Below are 25,497 nucleotides of genomic sequence, written 5' to 3'. Positions count from 1 at the left end.
CTTTTTCAGATCGTTTGCCCTGTGAGACAGTGTTCACGGTAACAGTGCCACCTTGAAAGTATAGTTACCACACATTCAATCTGCTGGTGCTTTGATCTTGGACTTCACAGCCTTCAGAACTATGAGAAATAAATTTTTGTTGTTTGTAAATTAACCAGTCCATGGTATTCTATCACGGCATCAAGAATGTCCTGAGAAAGAAACCTCTTGAGTTCTCATAAAATATGCTGTTATATGAGTTTCTCTTCAGTAAGTAGTAAAGAGAGTAACAAAATAGGAAACCTTGCTGTAAGCTTTTTATAAAGGGAACTTTCATTGAATGAGAGTAAGCATCTTTAACACAGATCCAACTAGAACAGGAAAAATGCCCACTCCAACAATCTTTTTATTTGATCAGTAACAGACAAGTAGCCTCCTGTGCAATGGAAAAGCCCATTGTGTTCCTGGGCTTTGTGGAATACTGGTTGCAGTCTTTGGGAAGATTCCATGAGGTTTACTGAGAACTTACAGCAGGTTTGCTACACCTCTGCATTATTTACATTTTGGATTAGCTATCCTTTGCTTTTGGGAGCAATCCTGAGGATTGTAAAATGTTTGTCAACATCACTAGCCTGTGCCAACTGTATGTTCCTTCCCCACTCCCGACCAAGTATGACAACTGCAAATTCTTCAGGCATTGAGATTTACTTACTTGATTTCATTTGTGAACTTGTGGTTCCTCTTTCTGAAACTCATATACAGATTAAACTGAAACAAAGTGCTCAGAAATAACTGAATTGCAAAAGTGAGAAAGCATCATTTACCTGAGATTTTTCTTATGAAATAAAAGCTATACATCATAAATAGGCTCAATGACACACAGGAATAAGATGAATTGGCTCTTTTGCCATAAATTTACCTCTAAAAGCCTAGAGTTTAAGCAGGGATTTCTTTTAGTTATACAGATTTATCCATGAAGGCCTTAATACCATTGCATATCTTAAATTAATTTATATGTCAATACACTAAAGCCTTATTAATCTAACATTGTATTCAAGACAAGATGTAAGCCAAAGTAATTATTGTTTCCCAGGTGACAAGATATCAAGTTGTACTCTTGAAAAAATACTGAAAAATATCAGATTGAAATTCTCTTTTACCTTAGTTTTAATAAACTTAGCTATCATTTTTAAGCATCAGCATTACTTGTTAGAATTTTATAGTAGTTTACTTTGGGATTTTAATGTGATAGCCATTTGAGATCCAAGTGACTTTTAGCATATGATGTGTATTTGAAATGTCTTATTCACTAATTTTCTTCCTAAGAAACCATTTAATTTTTGGATGGTTTTGGAGATGTGGAGTAGGGATAGGGAAGTGAAATTTTTGTAAGATGCTCCACAAAGCCCTAGAGCATCGGGCAACAGAAAGTCTTTCCACTGCATGAAAAAATGACATTGGTCATTCATTAGTCAATCTCATGAATGACAAATGAATTCCTTAACTCTGACAAGAATTCCTGTGAAGAAAATGATATTAGTTCTTTCATTTCAGGTATGTAGGGAGCAGTTTTAATAGCTTAGGTAATACATCCTGACTTAGCATTGTAACCTCAAAAGACCTATCTCTGATAATTTGTTTTATATCTAACCTATGTTATTGATAAAGTAGATCTTGCTCTTTATATTTAAAGATTATAATGTGAGGCCTTAAGTATATTGTTTTCAAGCAATATCAGCTTTGCTAATAAAAATTTGACTGATGAAATATTTGATAAATGATATACTTCTCATCCTGTTGATCAAAGCTACACATTCAAATTCATTTTTCAAAATAAAAAATTTTTGCCAGTACTGGATTGTACTGCTTGAGCCATGCCCCCAGCCCCAAATTCATCCTTTCAGTGTTAAAATTAAATTTGTATAGAAGGCAACATGAATCCTTATGTATCTTTGTCAGTATAATTTTTTGCATTGTGAATATAAATTTTTTTTCATTTTGTTATTTGCATTTCTTTTTTAAACATTATTATTAGTATATGATAGTTCTGCAGGGGGTTTCATTGTGATATTTCTGATATTTCTATCTATATATAGATAGAAATATATATATATAGTACCCTGGTTTGTCTCATCTTCTCTATTATTCTCCCTTCTTCCCCTACTCCCCTTCTTAAAAAGACTTCAACAGGCTTCAATGTTCCATATGCATAAGCGTATAGAAAGTACCTCAACCATTTTCACCTTCCTTTACCCCCCTCTTCTATTACCCTTCCAATGACAATAATAAGGAAGGATATAATTATCAGGCTTTTATTAACTGAGTTTCAATCTTTAAAAGTTACCCAAATTATTTCACAAACTTATTGAAAAAATCCCATCCAGTGTATTATATATTTTTGAAAAAGCATGGTGGATCTTAAATTTCCAGTTGAATTTTAGTGGTGTCACTGAAATTTAAACACCTCTACTTTTAAGTACCCATATATAACTTTTTATATTCTTTTGCCTATTAAGGAATAATAGGTTTTAGAAATAAGATAATAATAAGATTTTAGAAATTTCACTTACTGACATTTAAAATAACCAATGAAATCATACCCATTCTTTAAAATTGAATTCTTCATTGTCCTTCCCGTAAAACCATTCTCTTTTCCAGTACCTTTTGTCTACAATGGTACTAGTTTGAAACCTCTGAGACCTTAGATCAATTGTCTTTGAAGTTTTCCTCCTTCCTTACCTTTACTCAATGTTTCTGAGTCCTGCTGATATTTACATTCAAGCAGTTTCCAAATAATTAAAACAAAGCAACAAAAAACCCCTATTCCTCTTGCTAGCCTTGTTCTAATTCAGGTACTCTCTCTACTTCAACAGACATTTAATTATTCTCTCTACTTATATTGTTTTCCCAATTAGACTGTTACTACATACTGGTGCACGATCTATTTCTCTAAATACCTACTTTCATGCCAATACATTGCTAAAACCTCCAGTCATTCCCTGATGCACAGAAGATGAAACCAAACCTGGTAGTCTAAACATTCAAAGCCTAATTCATAATATACCATTTGCTACCTTTTCATAAACATTTCTCAAAATATGGAATGGACTAATATTTCCATTCCTGTTATGATTTGAATGTCCCTTCCAAAATACATGTTGAAATTTAATTGCCATTCTAACAGTATTAAGAGATGGAGCTTTTAAGAGATGATTGGGTCATGAGAGTTCTGACTTCATAAATGTACTGTACTCATGTTGCTATTGAACAAGTGGGTTATTGAGAAGGGGAGTGAGTTATTGATTAAAAGACTGAGTTCAATCCAGTTTTCCTTTGTGTTTCATGCAAGTTCACGTCCACCATGATGTGACAGGCACAAAGGCCCTTGCCAGAAGTTAGCACCATGCTCTTAGATTTCCTAACCTTCAAAGCCATGAGTCAATCTTCTATTATTAATAAATTACCTAATCTTTGGCATCTTGTTATAATATCAAAAAAGGACTCAGATGATTTGTACTAAGTGAAAATTGATACTGTCCATGAAACACATCATGCCATCTACTGTTAATTCAAATTGACCTCCCACCTCAGATCTTAGACATTGCTTGTTTCATTCTTTTGAAAAATTAGCAAATATCAGTGTTTGATTTCTCAAATACTTTATGTCAATAAATTTACTAAATGTATATTATGTGGTGAAGCTTTCAGAATTTCAAAAGCAATTTATTATATGGTTTGTTCAAGGGTCTTTGTGTTAATTAGCTTTCCATCACTATGACATGGTAAAGGAGACAATTAACTTAAAAGGAAGAAAGATTTATTTTGACTCACAGTTTCAGAGGTTTCAGTTCATGGTCACTTGGCCCCAATTCTCTGGGCGTGTGCTGGCACAATTATGGTGGCACTACTATGGTGGGAACATGTAGCAGAGCAGTTCTGATTGTCTCATGGCAGTCAAGAAGCAAAAAAGAGAAAGGAAAAGTCCCCATTTGCAATGTCCTTTACAAGGGCTTTCCTCCAATGACCTAATATCCTTCCACTAGGCCACACTTCCTAAAAGGTTCTACCCCTCCTAATAGTGCCAGTGGCTGATGACCAAGCTCTTTACACATGGGTCTTTCAAGAACATTTATAATCCAAACCATAGCAGTCTTTTAGTATAATTATGATAATAAGGAAATATTTAGTCCAATAGAATTAGTCTAATTTGAAATTTTTACTTCTCATAGGCATGGTTAGTAAAGGCAAATATCTATGGATCACAGGCAGGTGAGGTGAATGAGTGAGCTGGATAGATTGTAGAGGAGAAGAAAGGGTTTGAGGTGAAAGCTTCTATATTTTCTAAAGGAGACAGTTGCTGCTCAAGTATATCTATTGCTGTCACAAGGAGTTTCAAACCCAATGTTGCCTGATCTACAACTTTTCAAGAACAGATGGAGATTTGAATTTAAATGTGAAATATCCAATTTAAAAAAATTTGACAGGTCAAATTCTACTCCCCTCTAGGCTAAATTTGTTCTGTGGGCTGATAGTTTGCAACCTCAATCTTAGTGGGTGTTTTGTTGCTGATGATGCAGTAATTATAATAGAATTCTCTCACTAATGTAGTCAGTATTAATAGCTGGTCAGTTAGTGGAAAGTCAATTAAAATGGCAAATCATGAAGAAATGATTGGTCTGTCTTAAAAGACTTTGAGAATGCTATGCAAAGAAGCATATGCCTAAACATGTTAACATGTACATTAAGTTCTTTCACCCATCTTTCATGTATGGTAAGGACTTTTGCTTGAGTCTGAGTTCACTGATTGATTTCTTGAATTATGTTCTTACATAGAGACAGACTCATTGTCATCTAGTCTCAGTTTTTATTTACTTAAAGTGAAGGAAGAACATGTACCAGACAGACATAGTGCAGAACCTTCCTACATTTCTATGACTTTATTGCAACTTTTATACTGCCTCATCCCCAAGTGAGACTGCATTATATTTAGTGACTTGTCTTTAATAAAGCATTTAAGTAAAGCAATTAAATTAGTTTCTCAAACACAATTTTCTTCATACTCCTCTTTCATCAGCTTATATAATATTTAATTAATCTGGAAAATTACAATGTAAAATAAAACTTGCAAAGCAAGTTTTGGGAATAAATATACCTTACTCTTGGCAACCATTCAATTCAACAGATGGGGATTGAAGAAGAAGAAATGCACAGGAATATGAAGATTAGCCTTCTAGCTATAAGATTCAGCACATTGTGGGGAGAAATCAGTAAATTTCAAGGAAAGCTAGAGATCATGGATTAATACAGTTACTTAATTGATTAGGTGAAGGTCAGTTAGTGAGTAACATGGCATAGAATTAGCTTTCATAATATTAACCTATAGTATTATCTTACTTTTATTAAACTCTTAGGAGATTATAACACCAACTACTCTTAGCAACTCCCAGAGTCACTTCAGAGTTGGATAACATAAGACTTTAATATGCCTTTGGTGAATTTCAGAGTGAAGGGACAGAATTGATTCTAATCCTATAGGTAATATGTTATATGCTGAGGAGGTTGTCTTGAGAAGAAATAAGTACTGTACTAGAAGGACTAAAATATTTTAGTACAACTTTACTTTTTGCAAGTATATAGAACCACACTTTGAAAAGAGATACTGAGTAGTAGAACAAGAGAAGAGAATATTCCAAGGTTCAAGTTGACTTTCTAGGGGGTTAAAATAAATCTGTTTGTTTGTCCAGAAGTTTTGTTCTACTTTTCCTCAGTTCTTCCATAGATCAATTATTTGTGCCTACAAAAATGGTTCACACTGGGATTAGAATTCAGATTTTATTTGTCCTTGTAAAGCGGCTCATGTTCTTTGAAGAAATTTAAAAATATTCTATATAGTTCTTTCCTTTATAATCTGTTGTTGATTATTATTCTGCACACATTGAGCTGAATGCATTAGATCTTAGAGGCATTGTTTAGGGTCACAGATATTATCTGTATTTATTTTAACATACAAATATATTTAAAATGCAAAATCACAAAAATTAATGTTTAGTTATACAACCAATTGTTTTAAAAATACTTGTAGCATACTGACTTTTTGTGATAATTTAGTAATTGTCAGAAATAATAGCAAAGTTTAGGAAATAACAGAGTATTAATGTTCATTCATCAGTAAACATTTATAAAATACCCAGTAAATGAGATTTCTTTTTTAAGGGACTGTCAAATGTTTCTCACAATTGTCTATAAATCTGTAGAGGTTCAGCTTGCTTGAACTCTGCTTCATGTCTATGTAGTTGAACTGGGGAGTCTGTATTCTGCACACATATCAAGCTCTGATGGTGATTTTTAATACAGAGTGATACAGAGCAGATGATATAGCATGATTGCCATTTGCAGTCTATAGAGAAATTAGAAATCATCCCCTTCCTACTCTATGCATAAAGTGGTAGTTAAAATTTGGTCAAGGGCAAGTAAACTTTTCCTAGGATTAGAGCTCACATTGAATGTTTTGCTGCTTTGGCTATTCTGCTTAGTTGAACTCACAGTTTGTTCTACTCCTACTGAGAAATGACTAGTAATTTAATAGAATAGACTGGAGTACAACTAGGAAGGATGTGGTGACATGAATGTTTCACAAAAAAGACTCAATGCAGGATGTCACTCATATTTGAGAGAAACAGATAGAATCCCCCAATGCAGGAACATAACAGTCTGAATTCATGGAGAGCTGGTTCTCTGATACACCTCACTTGGAGCATGGAGAGTCCTAGTCTCACAGATATTGCTTATACCCAGTAAGAGTTCAGAAATCTGCGAATAAATCCTGTTTCTCTGACAGACAAACAGCCTAACAGCCAGCATTACCACAGGCCTGCCTTGATTCTCAAGACCTGATCAATTTTTTTCCCAGTCTGTACCTCAGGAATCCATCCCTATGATGGGGACATCTAGAAACGGAGTTTATTGATAGTTCATTGTAAAGAGTTTGTGAGCTGTATAAAAGCTATCAATGGAACAGCAGTATAAAGGAATCCTTTTGTTATGTTTATTGTATTTTACTTCAAAAGGAGACTCATTATCTTTTTCACAGAGAAGTGTCATTCTGGAATTGATTAAAGTCTATTAAACATTTCAGGCATCTGATATTTAAACAGAAGAGCAGTTCTTCATTTCCTTAGTCAATGAGTGCGTAATAGACAGAAACTTGTGACTTAAAATTTTATTTTCAATGAGTGTCATGAAGTGCCAGAAGACACAATATTCTAATTTATACCTATGTTCACTTTGAAAGATACATACAATTCTCTTTTTATTAAATCACATTTTGTTCCTTTCACCTTTTGAAAATGTCATATGCAATCTTTTAAAATCAAAGGCCACGTATTTTCTGTACATGTTTGAATATGGAGCATTAAAACCTGTCAAAAATTAAAGGCCACCTGGTTAACAGGCCATCTCACACAATATACTAGAGGTAGATATTTGGAATGTTTACTAGCTACTGAGGGAGATTACAGGGAGCATACTCTATTCTGGAGTTCTTAAAGAACAGGGCAGATGCTGTTTGGCATAAATACTTTTACAGAAATGCTCTTTGAAAGAAGAGCAAAGAACAGAGAAGCTTCTTAAGGTTGTTCAGGTGTGCTGTGGTTCCCATTTGAATAATTCACTGGACAGCTATTAGTGATGTTCGGCTACGTCCATTCCCTCAGCCTTGTCTTGGGACTCAGCACATCTGCATCTTTTCTACCCTTCTCTACTTAAGTTCACAATACATTTCTTACTTTTTATCAGTTAATCTCTATTTTTTTCAAGACAGGATAAACAGAATTTGCATCAGTATTCCATATAAACCAATGATTTTTAAATCTCCAGGACTATCTTAATCTTTTCAGGCCCAACAGGTTAAACCTAATTTGGTCCTAATTTTCATTCTGTGACCAAATGCTAGTTTATGCGCCAGGAAAGGACATTTTATTAAATTTTTTGACATATTTGAAGAATATAAAGATTTTTCAAATGTATCATGGTACTTCTGAATCTGAAAATCAGCTGTTAATACAGATTATTTTACTTTACTCATTTTTTCCTGCTTCAGTTGAATGATATGTTTATTCCTGTTAGATAGATTTGATCAGAAAGAATGTTCCTAATGAGAAAATTAAGTTTCTCCTAATTTACAGTAAATTTAGTGTCAGGCTTATTCAAGCAGGTTGCTATCTGCATATCTTGAAGTGTTGCAACACTGTTGAAAATCAAGAGTGCTCATTTCTCTTAGGATTTTTTTTCTTTCGGTTCTGGTCTTGCTACCACTGAGTAATATCTTGAACCAGAAGTGTGATTTCTTTAAGAAAGGACTTTCTTAAGAGCAGGTACTCATTGTTTCTAAAATCTAATATCATGTTTTATATAACCACAGATTTATGGTTTCTACAATTGTATTTGTATGTAGAAATTAATTCATCACTTCTATTTTTAATAAGCTGTAGTCCAGGATTTTACCACTTTTCAGTCTATTACGAAGTTGCACTCTAAACCAAGGAAGGTGGCTGTTTTGTGTACTCACTTATTTTGGTCATGAGTTTTAGTTTTTAAGTGACTTCTTTCAAATATAGAAATACATGGTAAACCTAGTTGTTTTAGCAACAAAAAAGAAATACTGGCAAGTTTATTTTCCATTCTGGAAATTTGTTCAGGACACAGTTTAAATATATTTTAAAAGAACTTTGCTTTCCATATTGCCACTTACAATATATACTCTATGCCATATTTGTAATTGCTAATTCTTTATCTTTGTTGGATAGAAATCACTTAAACATTTTGTATAATCATTTGATGTTTTTATATTTTCATAAACTCTGCTCTTCTACTTTGTAAAACATATAACAAACTGCTGTAAATTGTCCTGTGCTCTGGAAGATTAGTGCTTTTTCCTCTTATCTAACAGTATTTCGGGATCTTTAATACAACCTCCTTTTCCCCCTTCCACTCTATCCCTCTAACTTAGCCTTTATTGACCACCATTCTACACTCTACTTTTATGAGACCAACATTATATCTTCCACATATAAGTGAGAATATAAGGAATTTATCTTTCTGTGCCTGACGTATTTCATTTAACATAATGTGTTCCAATACATTCCTGAAAATGACAGGATTTCCTTCTTTTCTACAGTCAAATAGTATTCTATTTGGTACATGTACCACATCTTTATCCATTTATCTAATGATAGACACTTCTGTTGATTCCATTTCTTGGCAATTATGCATAGTACTGCAATAAACAGGAATGCAGGTAACTCTTTGGTAAACTGATTTCATTTCCTTTGGATCTATTCTTGGCAATGAGATAGCTAAATCATATGATAGTTCTATTTTTAATTTTCTAAGGAATCTTCATGCTGTTTTCCATAATTACCATGTTAATTTACACCCCACTAACAGTGTATAAGACTTTCCTCTTCTTCATCTCCGCACCAGCATTTGTTTATTGTTTTTGTCTTTGCTATTATAGTCATTCTAACTCAGGTAAGATTATATCTCATTGTTGCTTTGATGCATATTTTCCTGGTGATTATACTGTGTTGAGCACTTTTCATATGCTCATTGGCCATTTTAATATTTTCTTTTGAGAAATGTCTATTCAGTTCATTTACCTAAGCTAGGTGTTGTGGTGTACACCTGTAATCCCAACAGTAAAAATGATCAAGAGTTCAAGGCTAGTCTGAGGCACAGTGAGACCCTGCCTCAAAAATACAAAATAAAAGCAGTGTGGGTTTACAAATCATTTGCCCATGTTTAAATGAGATTGTTTGTGCTGTTGAATTTTTTGAGTTCCTTTTAAATTCTGTAATCTCTTGTCAGATGAATAGTTTGTACATAGTTTCTCCCATTCTGCAGGTTGCATTGATTGTTTTCTCTGCTTTAAAGAGGCTGCATAGTTTGAAACAATTCTATTTGTCTTTTTCTTTTTTGCTTATGCTTTTTTGGTATTATCCAGTATACCATTGCCCATACTAATGTTTTTGATAGATTTCCTCATTTTTTTCTAAAAGTTTTATAGTGTCAAGTTTACATTTAAGTCTTTAATCCATTTAGAGTAGGGTTTTTTAATACGATGAGCGTTAGGGGTCCAATTTCAGTCTCCTGCACATGGATATACAGTATTCTTAGCATCACTTATTGAAGAAATTGCCTTTTCTCTGATTCATATTTTTGGCATCTTTGTGAAAAATCAGTTAGCCATAGAGGCATGAGTTTATTTTTCAGTTCTCTAGTCTGCTATGTGTTCTCTATTCTGGTTTATGTATTGATTTTGTGCCAGTATCTGCTCTTCTGGTTACTATAGCTTTGTAGGATGTTTGGAGGTCAGATATAATGCCTCTCCCTTTGTTCATTTTGCTCCAGCTTGCTTTTCCCATTCAGGGCCTTTTGTGGTTCCATGTGAATTTTAGGATTATTTTTACTTTCTATTTCTATGAAGAATATCACTGCTATTTTGAAGGGAACTGCATTGAGTTTGTAATTGCTTTGGGTCATATGAACATTTTAACAATTTTATTTTTAACAATCCATAAACACAGGATGCCTTTCCAATATTTTTTGTCCTATTCAAATTTTTCCATCTGTGTTTCACTATGTAGGGATTATTTACTCCTTTGGTTACATTTATTCCTAGATATTTTATTTTATTTCTGTCTATTGTGGATTGGATTGCTTTTTTGATTTCTTTCTCAGCTAGTTCATTTTCATTTCATAAAATGTTACTTTTATATATTGATTTTATGTTATGTAACTTACTAAATTTATCAGTTCTAAAAGTTTTTTGGTGGAGGCTTCAGGATTTTCTACATATTAACCTATGTTATCTACAAAGAGGGATAATTTACATCCTACTTTCCTATTTGGATGCCCTTTATTTTTTGTTCTCTTGTTTAATTGCTCTGGCTGAGACTTCTAGCACAATGTTGAATAGTAGTTGAAGAAATGGAGATTCAAGTCTTGTCCCAGATCCTAGAGAAAACAGTTTTAGCTGTTTTTCATTTAGTGTGATGTTAGCTTTAGTTTTGCCTATATATCCTTTATGTATTTAGTCACATTACTTTTCCATCTAATTTTTTCAGTTTTTTTTTATTCAGGAAGAGATGTTGAATTCTATCAAATGCTTTTTTTATTGTATCTCAAGATGATCATATGATATTTTCCCTTCATTCTGTTCATATTATACATAACATTGATTTGTGTATGTTGAATCATCTTCACATAATTGGGATAAGTCCTACCAGATCATGTGAACAATGTTTTTTTTGATGTGCTGTTGGATTTGGTTTACTGGAGCTTTACTGAGTTTTTTTTTCTTTTTATATCTATAAACATCAGGGATATTGGTCTGAAAAATGCAAAATGTTGAAGGCAGTGAAAAACCTATTTCCAGGGGTTCCAAGGGAAGGGAGAGGAAAAGGTAAAGCACAGGAGACTCTTAAGGTGGCAAACTATGGTACTGAACATGCGGTAGCTGGCGTTATTCATTTGTCAGAACTGTGCAAAACAGAGTGGACCTGAAAGTAAGCTAAGGACTTCTGTTAATAATTATGTATTGATATTGACATTTCAGTTATAACAAATATAGAGCACTAATGCAAGAATTTAAAAATAGGAGAAGGAGTCTGGATGGAGGTAATACTCTTTCTGCATGCATTTTCTACAAGCCTAAAACTACTAAAAAAAATCTATTAAGAAAAAGTACCACTCATGCATCCACATTTTTCAATGTTGTCTAAATTGTTTTACCCATGCAACTCTGCTAAACAAAAGGTGGGAGGGTTTTTCAGAGGATAGTGAGCTAGTGGAAAAGTACTGGAAGAAATGAGGGGAGAGATTCATCAACGGCACTTTGTTAATCCTGAGTTTGCAAGTGTTCTGCTCTGTGATTAGGCCATCTGTGTTTGCTAATTGGTGCTCATGGAAGTTAGGCTCCCACTCTCCCACAGTGACTGGGAGGTGGGGGCTCTATCTTTCCTAATGATTCAATTTCATAGGAATAGCCCCCAGTGTTTGAGAAACACACTCCTGGGTTATACATCTGGCAAGAGGCTTTTAAAAGGATTTATATCTCAAAAAGATGGAGAAAGAATTAGCAATTACGAATTTTCTAAAGTAAATGGTATAAGAAAAAGGAGTGCAGAGTCTAGAGTCAGGAAGAAGCTGTCTAAAGTTTAGTTAAGCTTAGGAGAATGTGAACACTGTCTTCAGCACTTTCATCTCTTGTTCCTCATGTCCCAGAAATGAGACTTATACAAGAAACTGAAGTCCAGTTTGTGAATCCCATTCTTCTCCTGGCTAAGGTTCTAACCCTAAATTCATGGATGTTCTTTTTTCATTAGAGAATATTTTAATTTCAAGATAAGGAATACAGAGAGTAAAAACAGTTTGACTGGATTAAAGCCTATAGAATCCTTACAATGAGCATTCAAAATTGTATGTTGCTAGATATTCTGAATATGTAACTCAAAACAAAATGAAAATTAGTTTATAAGAATTATAAGGAATCCCAGCTATGTTCTTATTTTTACGTGATTTCTGTTTCATTGTTACTTAGTTTTAGTCCATTAAAAATAATTTTATGGCATGTATTTAAGTGTTCAACATGTTGCTTTGGTATAACTGTACATAGTGAAATGATAACTGTAGTTAAATAACATACATTCCACAGTTCCCAACTGTGGGGCAGTAATAGTTCCTAAAACCTACTGTCTTAGCAAATCTTCAGGATACAATACTATATATCAACTACAGCACTCATGTTGTACATTTGATCTCTAGATTTGCCCATGCTACCTAACTAGAGATGTATGCCTTTGACTTCTCCACACTCCTCACTTTCCCATATCTGTAACTTTACTATACTCCTATCAACTCAAAAAAATTGAGTTCCACATATGAGTATTTGTATTTCTATGTCTGTCTTATTTCACTTAGGATAATATCCTCTATGCTCATACATGCTGTTGCAAATGGCAGTATCTCTGGTTTTCTAAGGCTAAATTCTATATTTTTATTCACTTGTCTGCAAATGGATACTTGGGTTGTTTCCTTGTCAATTGTGACTAAAGCTGCAACGAACCTGGACTTACAGTACAGTTTTCATTACTTTGGTTACATACCCAACATGGACTTTTATGGTAGCTTATTTTTAATTTTTTAAGGGTTTTCTTCACTGCTTTCCATAATGTCTGTACCAATTTACATTCTTACCAGCAGTGTAGAAGGGTTCCCTTTGCTCCACACTCTCAATACTTGTTATTCCTTTTTTTTTTTGTAATAGCAATTCTAACTTATTGTGGTTTTTATTTGCACTTCACTAGTTCTAAAGTATTAAATTTCAAATTGTTTCAAAAGCAGATGCTGGTCTCTTTGTTTAAACTGGAACTTCAAGATTTGCTGCTTGTTTGGGTATTTGGCACTAAGAACATTATTTCTTCATATTTTGGTAACAGGGGATCATTTTTATTAAATTCTCTATTTTATCTCTTAATTTTTGGCCCTTTGTACCAAAATATTTGATGCTATCTTACCTTTCTTTCTTGATTCAAAACTTAGGAATCAAGAAAAGAGTGTATTTCTGCTCTACTTTCTTATTTCTTCTTGGGTTGTGTACAGGAATGCATTATCATTCAAATGTTCTTTAAATCATTCAATCCATAATACTACCAGCAATCAGAACAGATTTGTAATTCTTGTGAGCCATGTGTAAGGAACAGATATCTTGCTTCATTGAGAAAATAGATAATTTTGTGAAATTATAGCCATTTATCTCTCAAAGTGGCCCATTATACACTGAATTACAATAAGAAGCCATGATGCATGTAAAAGGGGACCGTTTGGGGTGAAGGGATCAGTGGGAGGAGGAAGGGGAAAAGACAGGGTGATGAGGGAAGTAAACATGATTGAAGTACATTGCATGCATGCATGAAAATAGAATTATGAAGCCCATTCAGATTGGCAGCATAAAGAGGGAAGGAAGGGATAATAAAGAATAATGGGGTTGGGGGTGGGGGTGGGGGTGAATAGGACCAAACTACATTATATGCATATAAGGATATATCTCAATGGAACCCTTTTGTACAATTAATAAAAAAAGAAGCCAATGTGCACCTCCAATTCTTTTCAGTTATACTTTAATGAAAGTTTTTTGTATTAGACAAAATGAGGTATGTGAAAATATTAACCAGAAAAATACCACTACAAAAATAAAATTAGAATGCATAGTCAGGCCAAATGCATGTTTTAATTAAAAAAGTATCAATCATTGGGAAAACAATGATGAAGAAGGGATGGAAAATAATGTGGTTTTTCTCTTTCCTCTGCCTCTCCTCATCACTGCTGGGTGACTTCTAATGCAATAGACATGAACACTGTTCTATTATCTGCAGGCATTTAGGATCATTATGCTTTGCAGACCATTCAAAATGCTGAATGATATGTCAGAATACATATAGAACTAATTATCAAAAGGCTTGCTTTTTAATTCTTGTTCTATAGTCTACAGTATGTAAATTATGTGACCCTGGTTGAGTCACTAAATCTTTCTGAGCCTGACCAGTTCATCTGAAAACAGAGAATAATAAAATATATTCTTCTTTCCTCTGTTACAAAGTTATAATAAGCACCAAATAATTTAATGTATGTGAATGCATCCTGCACACCAAAAGCACCATCAAGGATTATTATTTATGCTTCAATGCATGCATTGAAGATGCTGTATAATCTGTATTTTGAGAAACTAACCCTCCATCATGTTGACATTTGCTAATTTTAAATCATGCTGCAAATGAATGGTTCAGATTGGAACACCTGCTATCATCATTTTTAAAGAAAATGACTATCATTTGATTTACAAGAACATTTTATCTTAATAAGTTCAGTTTGGCATTTATTAGCATGTATTAGCCTCAAATTCCCTTACCAGACTATCACACTTGATTCTTCTCTCAGATATCAGAGTAGTAACTGCATTCTTCTTAAACACTGTGCTCAGTAGGTATTGCTGAGCTTAATAATTCTCTTTATTTTCCCAGGAGTACTTTAAAAATTATGACATTTGAAGGTAAATAAAAGGCCACCGTTTGCCTTAAGAGAATACAGAGCTTATAATATATTTCTGTACTATGTAATATGTTCTATATTTATGTAAATAGTATAATTGCATTTTCTAGGCAATAACCTATTTAAACTGTGTTTCTTATTTTACTTCTTTTTTCTTCTTTTGAGCCCAGGATGGCCTCAAACTTCCTAAGTAGCATGGTCTGACCTCGAATTTGTGATCCTTCTGCTTCGGCCTCCTGAGTCCTAGGATTAAAGGCATGAACCCCATGCCAGGACTATTTTATGTTTTAAAGAGGAATATGAGAGGAAATAGTTATTAGAAAATTTCTTAAAATGAACATGAATACCAGAACACAAATACAAAATAATTATCAGTTTTAAGAAAGTTATATCTGTTGAATTGTACCTTAAATAAAAAAGGTTCTGAAGACACCGCCAAGCTCATGCAATGACCGTTTATGGACGATGGCACTATCGTAGATTTTATGAGAGAAAAAAGAAAGAAATATGTGACTTTTGTCCTTACAACATCATTAGATGGCAAGGTATAGGCATGGAACTAAGTACCATGATTCTTGGCTAAATATAAGTAATGTAATTTTAAATTCCACATATGTTTAAGGAAAGAAAACACATTATGTTTGAGAAAGACACCTGAGTAAACATGGAGGTCAGTTGAAGACAGGCATCATCTGAACAGAGGGAGGAAAACCACATAAGCAATTGTGACATCAAAAACAAAAAACATTTATAAATTCCTATTCCTTAAAAGATATATTGTTTTACTTGCTATCTACCTAGACTTTACAGTTTTCTATAATATGCATGTATTAAATAGAGAAAATGTAAACAGCTACTGGAAAAATTCATTATCATTATTGCCTTTGAAAGGAAGCAAATATAACCTCCTAATTTTTATTTTAAACCTCCTTTACCTGTTGAAATCACCATAAGAAGGGGACTAAGGTAGAAAGTAGCAAAATAGAGGAGATGAACCAATTTGGGTTATAATGCATGTACATATGGGAATGTCACTGTGAAATTCCCTGTAGAGGTATCTTAAACAAATGAAAATATCTTTTTTCAAAAATAGAGAACAGGAAGGTAAAACAGGTCCAGCCTGGGAGTTGGCACCAGTGGTAGGAGAAGGATGGGGGGAAAGAGTGTAGGAGGGTGAATATGGTGAAAATATTATGAACTTATGTATGAAAAATGGAAGAATGAGACATGTTGAAGTTGTTCCAGGAATGAGGTGAGGTGGAATAAAGGAGAATGATGGAGGGGTGAGTTCAACTATGATATATTTCAAGAACTTTTGTAAATATCATAATGTACCCCTACTACAATAATAAAAAAAGATAAAAAGAAACCCTCATCAAAGAAGGCTATCCAATAATTCATTTTATAGCATTCATACTTCAATAATGAACATCATGCTTTCTATATAAGCTTTTGTTTTGACCCAGCTTGAAACATCCTAACCTATCTGTTTGAAGTTGAATATTACATAAACTGGGAACCTCAGAAATTATGAATGTCTGAATGTGGTACTGAAATAATACTATAATTATTGTTCTTTGTTTCTTTGAAATATGTCCCTTTACAGAGTGGCTCCAGAAATCCGTGCCATACAAGAAAATTTAACAAAACTGAACACTCGTATCCTCCTTTGGAAATGATACTTTCAATGGACTGATTTTCTTTTTTAGTGTGGGTTAGCATTTCAACAGAGGTACTGCTTACACTATAGCATAACCTTAAAAACAGTTGTCATTTAAATAACATCAACAAATGGTACTCCAAGTTTTGTTCCATTTTGTCAAGAATCTTCATGTGTTTTTCACAATATGCATCTAACCACTGAATTAATATACATATTCCACAAACAGCACAAGGGCAGGGAGCACAGGAATTATGTATGCTGTCTTGCTAGAGCCTTCAATATATATTGGAATTTTAGGAGTGATATAGACATACAGAAGAAATCTTTAGAAATCATGTATCTACTCAACTTTTAAGATCATGCTGAAATATAGTACTTTGTGGGTACATGTAGTTCAAGGATAAATAGAGGAGTAATTTGCCATTTGTACCAAATTAAATCAGACTTTCAGTTCAATCAAAACAGCTTGCAGCTGGATGCAATGATCTGCTTTCCTGACACTCAGAGAAAAATTGAAGCCCTCCAAAAGGCCCCTGCTGATCCTCAACATGAAATACAGTGTGCTGGCAATTTCACTCACCCTCTGAATGCCTTCACATTTAATAGCTAAAAAACGCAAATAAAGCATAAGGTTAGCTGGAGATGAATCTCAGGTAGTATTTTATTACAACTAAATGAAACACAGAAAAATTGTTCTAAAGGATCATGCTTTCTCAAAGCAGCTATTTTGTCAAGTATGCCATTAGATGAATCTCTGTATTAGTGTCCTGGGAGTACTGTTTTGACATTGGATGTGTGTTAAAACATAATAAAAGGTTTCAGAGAACAAATATTGAAATTTCACATGAATAACTTGCTATTTTCTTGGGAAGATAATGAGACAGATGAATGTAAATCCTTAAACATCCATTAACTGTTGATTATTCAAGATAGTAAGGCCCCAAACTTAATAAAATTCTGATAAATTACTCAATTTATAGCAATTGGTATTTACCTCTACTTTTTACTGTATAAACTACTAAATGTAGATCTTTCAATTTTGTTGGATAGACTTCCCAGAGTTGAAAATTAAGGACAAAAAAATCACAAAGGGATATACTTTCTCCAGAAAACTTGCATTTGAAACCCATAACTCCCTCTGGGACTTATTACAAGGTTCCAAAATTAATTCTTCTTCCTTGGTCTCATTCTTTCCCCCCACCCCCTTTTTTTTTAAGCACATGGCTCAGGGGAGAAGCAGAGGGGCAAGAGGACACTATATAGATGATGAGTTTTTCCTTTTGGGTCAAGAAAAGAGGTGCCCAGTCATTTTACAATTGGTGTCCTGAGAGAAAACAGGTGACACACTCATATAGAGCAGCTGAGGAAAGATTAATGAAGTGACTATTTACAAAGGTATACAGACAGTTAAGGGATGCCAACATGACATAGTGAAGCATCTCGGCCAAAACAGCAGTGAAGCTATAACCAGCAGTAGCCCAAAGAGACAAGGAGAAGAAATGGTTACTAGAACCCACTGTGATATGTAGTTGAAGAGCTGGGCAGCCTGGAAGGTCATGAGGTCTTCTGAAGAAAGATGCAGTAGGTGACTGGCTCAAGGCAGTCATCATCTTGAGTCATCTCAAGACAACATCTTACTGTAACCTCTGATCTACCATTGTCTACTTTTGGCATAATTCATTCAGAAGACAACAAACAAAAGAATCCAGTTGAAGCAGTGTGTCTAGTGGTCAGCATTCTGTGGGGCGTGGGGAATGCAAAGACGAGGATCATCTGAAAATGTATTTAGAGAGGAAAACAGACTAGCACATGAATATGGGAGCACATCAAGAGACTCATTCATGAAGATTAGAAGGATCTAGAAGGTTAAGAACCATGGGCTCTCATCTCTGGGTAGAAAGCTACTCACCTCTTTGATGATCTAGCATCTAAAATCTTTTGGGTAAAACCTGGGATGATGCTGGAGATGGAAAGATGTACATTATGTGAATATAATGTTGGTGTGATATCGAAGTATAAAACTGAATTGGGTTGGAGTTTCCCTGAACTGAAAATGAATGGGAAGCTTTAAAACCTATTTAAAAGGCCATGAGTGGTGATAAGAAATGGGGATTCAACAGAGCATACTTATAGTCAGCAGTTGTAAAAACGCAAAATCATCATGTTTATACTTCACTGAATTAAGAATCTTCAATAAACTGGTCGCAAAGGAAAATTTGGGAATAATACCACAAGTATCCAATTCATGTGACAAGTGACAATTTATGGGCCTCTGCTCTAATTATGGCAGTATTCCAAAGATGTAAATTACAAATTCTTGACTCTGATTTGTTAGCAGGAAGTATAGGACCCATACCTCCTTGCTTAAAGTCATACCATGAAATTCTTATTCCTGACTTTGGAGCACTTCCTCTCTTCTCAGGAATTCTGAAGTCAAATTGCCTTTCAGTTTATAAATTCTTATTAAAATCTAGAGCTCTTCATCAAGACAAAGAACTTTATAGTATTTTAAATATCTTTTTTTTTCCACATACCTTCATGCTGTACTATGTGTTTATATTGTAAGCAATAATTATGATGACCATGTGCTGGAAGAATCAGGAGGTTGTTTTCCCCTTTCAAAACTTGTTGGCACATATAGAAGGTTGCTTCCTCATGCAAGGCGTGCTCTTTGTCATTCGGATTGTTTGTTGGGGTGGTAGATTATAGTTTTGTGTGACTCTTCTCTGCCTCCAGCATCAGGAAGATTGAACTTCCTTCCACTGAGTAGGGCCATACAACTTCTTTGGGTCAATAAATTGTGATTGAAGGTGGTATTTGTCATTTTGAGGGAAAACATCTTTCTATGAAAGTTTGGAGTTGTTACTTCTGCATACTTTAACTTCTTCTGGCTAATATCCTGGGGGAAAGGAGAAGTTGTACAGTTCCTGAGATTCAATAAACATATCTTTGTCTAAGAGATCTGTGGATGTGGTCATCTGACATTCAAGAATCTGAAACCACATAATATTTAAGGTCACCTGAGCCTATAAACCTGACTAGAAGCATGTCCCTGGATGGACTTACAATGTTATATATAACACTGTCATTCTCAGGAAAGAAAAAAAAATCATGGGGAATTCTCTATTGTCTACCTGGGTGGCAAAAACTTTTAACACATATAAAACATCTTTTGTTAAAAGAGTTTAGTCTTTTATACAATATCCTGCTTTTAATAGATACGAACTAATCTATCCAGCTCTCCTTGTGGTAGGTTCCATTAAGTTCCTTTTTTTCTTGTATTCTTCTCAATTACTTTTCAGTATGTAAGCAAAGGTGAAGCTGTCCAGTGTGGGGATTATTCCCAGAGGGCTCTTCAGGCATCTGTGCTTCAAACCCCACGCCCCCAAATCTATAGTGACAACCAATTCAGGATGGAAAGCTCAAAGACCCTTAGGGAAAACAGTAGGGCTTACTGAAAACAAAGGAAATTTCATAAAAAAAAAATCAATGAATTCTTTTTCAAAATTGCTGAGAACAATCAGGCTATTTCATTTAGCTTTAAACTACTTCAAGACCATCTGGTAATATCCTTTAACTAGGTCTTTATTTTTAGTTTTTATTATCTCAATCATATATACATACCTTCTTTAAAAATAGGTCAAGATTATATTAACATTCCATTTTACATCCCCTTTAGTCTGGTTTTTCTCTTGGCCCTTTTTATACAGGTAACACTGTCAGGAATCTTTTGAGTACAGAAGCTAAAATTTAACATGGATTCTATTCACATCAACTCTTATGGGGAAATTTTCCTGTCATTCAGCATTCCCAGTTCATCTGTCCCTTTGTTTGGTTGTCTGAGCACTTTTGCAGTTCAGAATCTTAATTCCTCTATGGAGTCTGACCTGTTGGTGCTCTTGTCAATGGTTAGCATAAATCATCCTTCTCTTTGGGATAATTCTCCCTCACATTTCTGGATACCTGGTGAATCCTATGTCCAATCTGACTCCCATATAATCCTAGTTTTAGGTTATAGTCATTATTGGTCTTAACAGAGATCCTTTCAAAACTGCCTTTCCAAAGGGGAAATAGAATACAAAGCTCATTCACCTCTTCTCCAGCTAAAATGCCCTGAACCTGACAGCTTAGCCAAGAGCAATTGACCCTTCTCACAACAGTAGTGTCAGTGATGTGGTAGTGGGGACAAACAACCCCATGTCCCAAAAAGGAAATCAAGGAAATCAATGTATATTCTTTGAGTCTGAGTATGTCCTTGACCACAATTCACAGTGACAAAACACCAAATTCAAAAATGTGGGAAAGAAACCAACATAAAGATCATCTTCAAACCTTCCAGTTTGGCTTTTGCATAATCTGTCTAAAAGAGATGTGGTTTTCAGAAAATGAATTTTGCCGTACCTGTGCTTGCTGGCTTCTAATGTCCAAAAATATTACCTTTTCTAGCAGTAAGGGTGAGTTGCTACTCTAGCATCAGTTGAAGTCAGAGAGTTTGCTTTCTGATACCTGGCTCAGAGTCAACAAGGCATCCTCCCACACTAACTGTGCCTTAAATATTAAGTCACACTGGTGAACGGAAGTTCAGATGTCTGAAACCAATGCCTCAGGATTTCAGATAATGTTATAGATTTTCACATTTGTGAAGATTATCTCCAATCTTTTATTAGGAAATTGCTCTGTAGAGATATGCTGACACATGAATAAAAAATAATCTTCGGTTCTCTATCGGAAGGAAAAGGCAAAAAGATAAGTGTGATATTGTGACTGATAGATAAGAAATCAGAATCTTTCCATTCCTGAATCTTTTTGGGTTGTCAGAAACTTCACAGTTTCATGAATTTCTCCATTTCCTTCATTTACCTGGAACTCCATTAAGTACTGCCTCACCTGGGCAGGACTTGAAAGGGAGCCTTATTGGAAGAAGGACATGCAAACCACTACACAATTCTCATACAGTCTATTTGGTGATTCCAGTCATTTTATATCTTGACCATCTCTTTGCCTTTAGATTTTAGATCCTCTGACTTTGAGTTTCATGTTCTTCTTTCTCACATTGTTTCCTGATCTTATCATTTGCACTCTCTCTTTGCTTGTGTTTCTATCTCTTTCAGCTTGCCAGCTGAGAGAGCTGCCAGTAACAGCTTTTTAGTAGCCAATCCATGTTTATTTATCACCACACAGACAAACAAAACTCAAACTCTCTCTGGCCCCCTTTCCCTAATTGCCATTTTGTTTGTGCCTGCTTGTAATCTAGGATGTCTTTGTCCCTGACTCAGTACTGTTTCCTCACTTGTTAACATGATTTTGACTCTTTCTATAACTAACTTCCTAATTTGTGATCCTGTAAATCCACCATCTTAGTATTTTCCACACTTCTGGTTCTATTCCTTCTTGGCCACTAGTAGTCCTAGCTTAGCAGCTGTTACTGCAGAAGTAGAATATGAAACCACAAAAAAGAAAAAAACAACCTTAAAGGGAAACTTCCCTTAGTATTTCATAAATATTTTTCCACAAGAAAAAAAAAAAGAAGAAACTGAGTGCTTGAATCTTCAACTCTGCTGTAGTATTTCTCAACTTGTTTTAAGCACAGTGTTTGCAGAAGAGAACAAGATTACTTCAACATGGCAAAGGAGTATGAAAGCATAACTATATAAATATCAGATTAGTCATGTTGTGAGGAAATTGTGAATATATGCATTTTACAGTCTGACTTTTTAATGTGGACTTAAAGATGTGTTAAAGAGAAAGATTTCTTTTTTAAGGACTGGATCTGCAAACTAGATGAAACATAAAAACATAAAAAAAAAACTAATGGTAGTTGATATCATGAAATATTACAGTGGATTTCTTTTTGCCTCAGATTTGTTTAAAACCTCAAAAGATGGAGAACAAATCCATAGGTAATCTCTTTGTAATGTTTACATTGAAGACTAAACATTAACAGAGTATAATTATAAGATAATTCAACTGTAGTCCTTTATAGTTTCTTTAAACCCACATTATAGGGCAACTTCTTTTCATGTTCTATCAAAGAAATTTTAAAATTACCCACAACTTTTCTGAATCATAACCTTGAAGATTATCTTCTTCATGTGATATTTCTCATTGCAATCTTGGGATTCTCCATCTCTTACTAGAAAGAATCACTGTCAAGATTCTTCAGAATTTCTCTATGTTGCTTATTTTTCCTGGTGTCTTTTTGCCCACATGAAGCTCATGCATTTTTGCTATGATAAGGAAAAGGAAAAATGCAATCACTGCCTTTCTGCTTTTCATCACCATCATAGAGACATTGGTCTCGTGCTGTATCTACCTCCACCTTTTCTGGTCTGAAGAAACTCCAGTCTTGCTCATTTTCTCATTACTAGGTGACAGGCCTCTCCCTAAGGCTCCACTCATGGGCTAATCTTGTTTCTAAGGATTAGAATGAATACATTTCCCAGGCTTCCTTGAAACTGGACTGAAATAATGAGCCTGGGTCCTAGCCTTGTAATGTTGGTTTAACTAGTTTAAGACACTTTCAAGTGTGCTCCCTAAAAGTTCCCTGGTTATCCTTTTACCTCTCTTTCCTCATGGTGATGACTTGAAGGAAGGCCTTATGTTAAGATGGGAGAGAAACCACCAGTGCACACTGGCCTTCTTTGTTTTGTATTAAGTCACTAAAATTGTGGGTTTGTCTTTTGTGGGAGCAAGGCTAACACAGTGAGCCTCTTTAGTCCTACTCATTTTATACTTTGAGGTAAAATGTTGGTAAGGGTTGCAAATTTGCTTTTGACTAGCTTCTCTTAAAATACTGCACTGTGTCTAGGTCTGCCTTCTAAAATATAGAAATCAGGTATGCGCATTTTAAAATTAGTAATTTTACTTTACTCCTTACATTTCTTTAAAATTATATTTCCAATCCCTTTCTCTCATAAAATTTTGAATTGCACATTATTCTGATTAAGTATTTTGTTGAATATACTATATTAGTTGATAAGAATAGTATATTCCATAAAAATATTTAAGCATAATAACACATTATATATGTATATACTGTATTTGTACATAATTTAGTATGTATAATTTAATTCACATGTGTATGCAATGTGTATATATTCTACTAAATATATATTCTGTATATATATATATTCTATACTATATACAGTCTATGTTATATAGTTACACACATACAAACATTGTGATTTTGGAATGTATTTTAAATCCTGAGACTCTAGCTAATAAAAATACTTATAATAATTATTTATTTATTATCAAAGCAACATAAATATGTTAAAAAGTTTTATGATAATTAAATATAAAAATATGCTTTTTATCAAAAATGTGTTTTTCAATATAAATACACACATACTTATAGAGTTACATATATTATTGTGTTTCGGGGTTTTCATTAATTATTCTATCTCTTTGTAACTACATAATCAAAAATTCTTTGTGATGATCTGTTAGCTGGTAACTTGATTAAGTCTACCCTTAAATATTCTTGAAAGTAAATAATTAGAAACTTCTTGACTAGCACAAGGTTAGATTACCTGGTTCATTGTTGCCATTTGCTTTTTCAGTCTGAGTATCTCAACAAGCCTTTAGTAAGGCATATCAAGTGAACACAAATGATAGATTTTATTCTTTCATTCAGAGGTATCAGTTTGAGCTAGTATTCAGAAAGACTGGAAAAACTTAAATTATTATTTAGAAACACTTTCTTAAAAATTTTGATCAAAGTGCTTTTGGTTTATCATGTTTTGGAACTGCAAATTTAGGAAATTTGGTTCACAGAAAGTATTTACTCTATAATCTTTATCTCAAAGCCATTTTCATTGTTAAAAGAATCTGTCTAATCAGATTTTTAGTCTGTCAGTAAAAGTCTAACTTTATTTTTCCATTTAAATAGAAATGTTAACAAATGACCCTAACACAGATATCTAATTTCTGAGACAGGCTGTCATGCCATGAGTTTGTCTGTGTGAAGCTATGTCTCCTCACCTTAGTATTTCCTACCAGTGCTCCCTGCCTTTGCGATCTTGGAACACTCCCTCAGAAGCAATGTACTCTTTGATGATAGTTGAGAAATGGATGAGGTAAGGTTATTAAATGAAAATTGCCATCACTCCCACACTGTTCTCTCATATCTCTAAGTTGAAAACATCACCACATGAACAAAAATGCCAGGCTCTATCCTTAACAGAAATACATAAAAAGTGCAAAAAGATCCCTAGCCCTTTTTTCAGTTTTCTTCTTGTTGTATTCTGAATTTTCTAATTTTTCAAAAATTAATGTATATTACATTCACTATGATAAACCAGGAAGTTATGGAAGGGATTTTCAAAATTTAAAATACCGATACTAGGAAAGTGAACTGATTTCTGCTGTATTATAACCAGCATTTTACCAAACATAAATCTTTGAAAACAATTATTATTGAATTCTTCTGGCTAAAATCCTCAAGCTTCTAACTATGGTGCAAACACCCATCAGATTAGGATAGTTAAATTCAAAAGTTGACTTGTGGTGAGGTTATTCGGAGCTTGCAGAGGGTTGTTTTTATAAAGAGTCTTGTGACTCTGCCTATTCTTTGTGTTTTAGATCTTAGTGGGACAGTAAGTGAGAAAATGGTTATTTATAGAGTTTTTGGGTGTTCAAAATTAGCTTTATTAAGCAATTTTTAGAAGATGTTGTTCTCTTAGTGTAATGCAATATAAAATTGAAATAGTAAAACTAAATTGGGAGTACTTTCATAAAAGGAAAATAAG

The sequence above is a fragment of the Castor canadensis genome, chromosome 14, assembly GCF_047511655.1.
Source record: "Castor canadensis chromosome 14, mCasCan1.hap1v2, whole genome shotgun sequence".
NCBI lineage: Eukaryota > Metazoa > Chordata > Mammalia > Rodentia > Castoridae > Castor > Castor canadensis.
Note: the sequence above shows the minus strand (reverse complement) of the source record.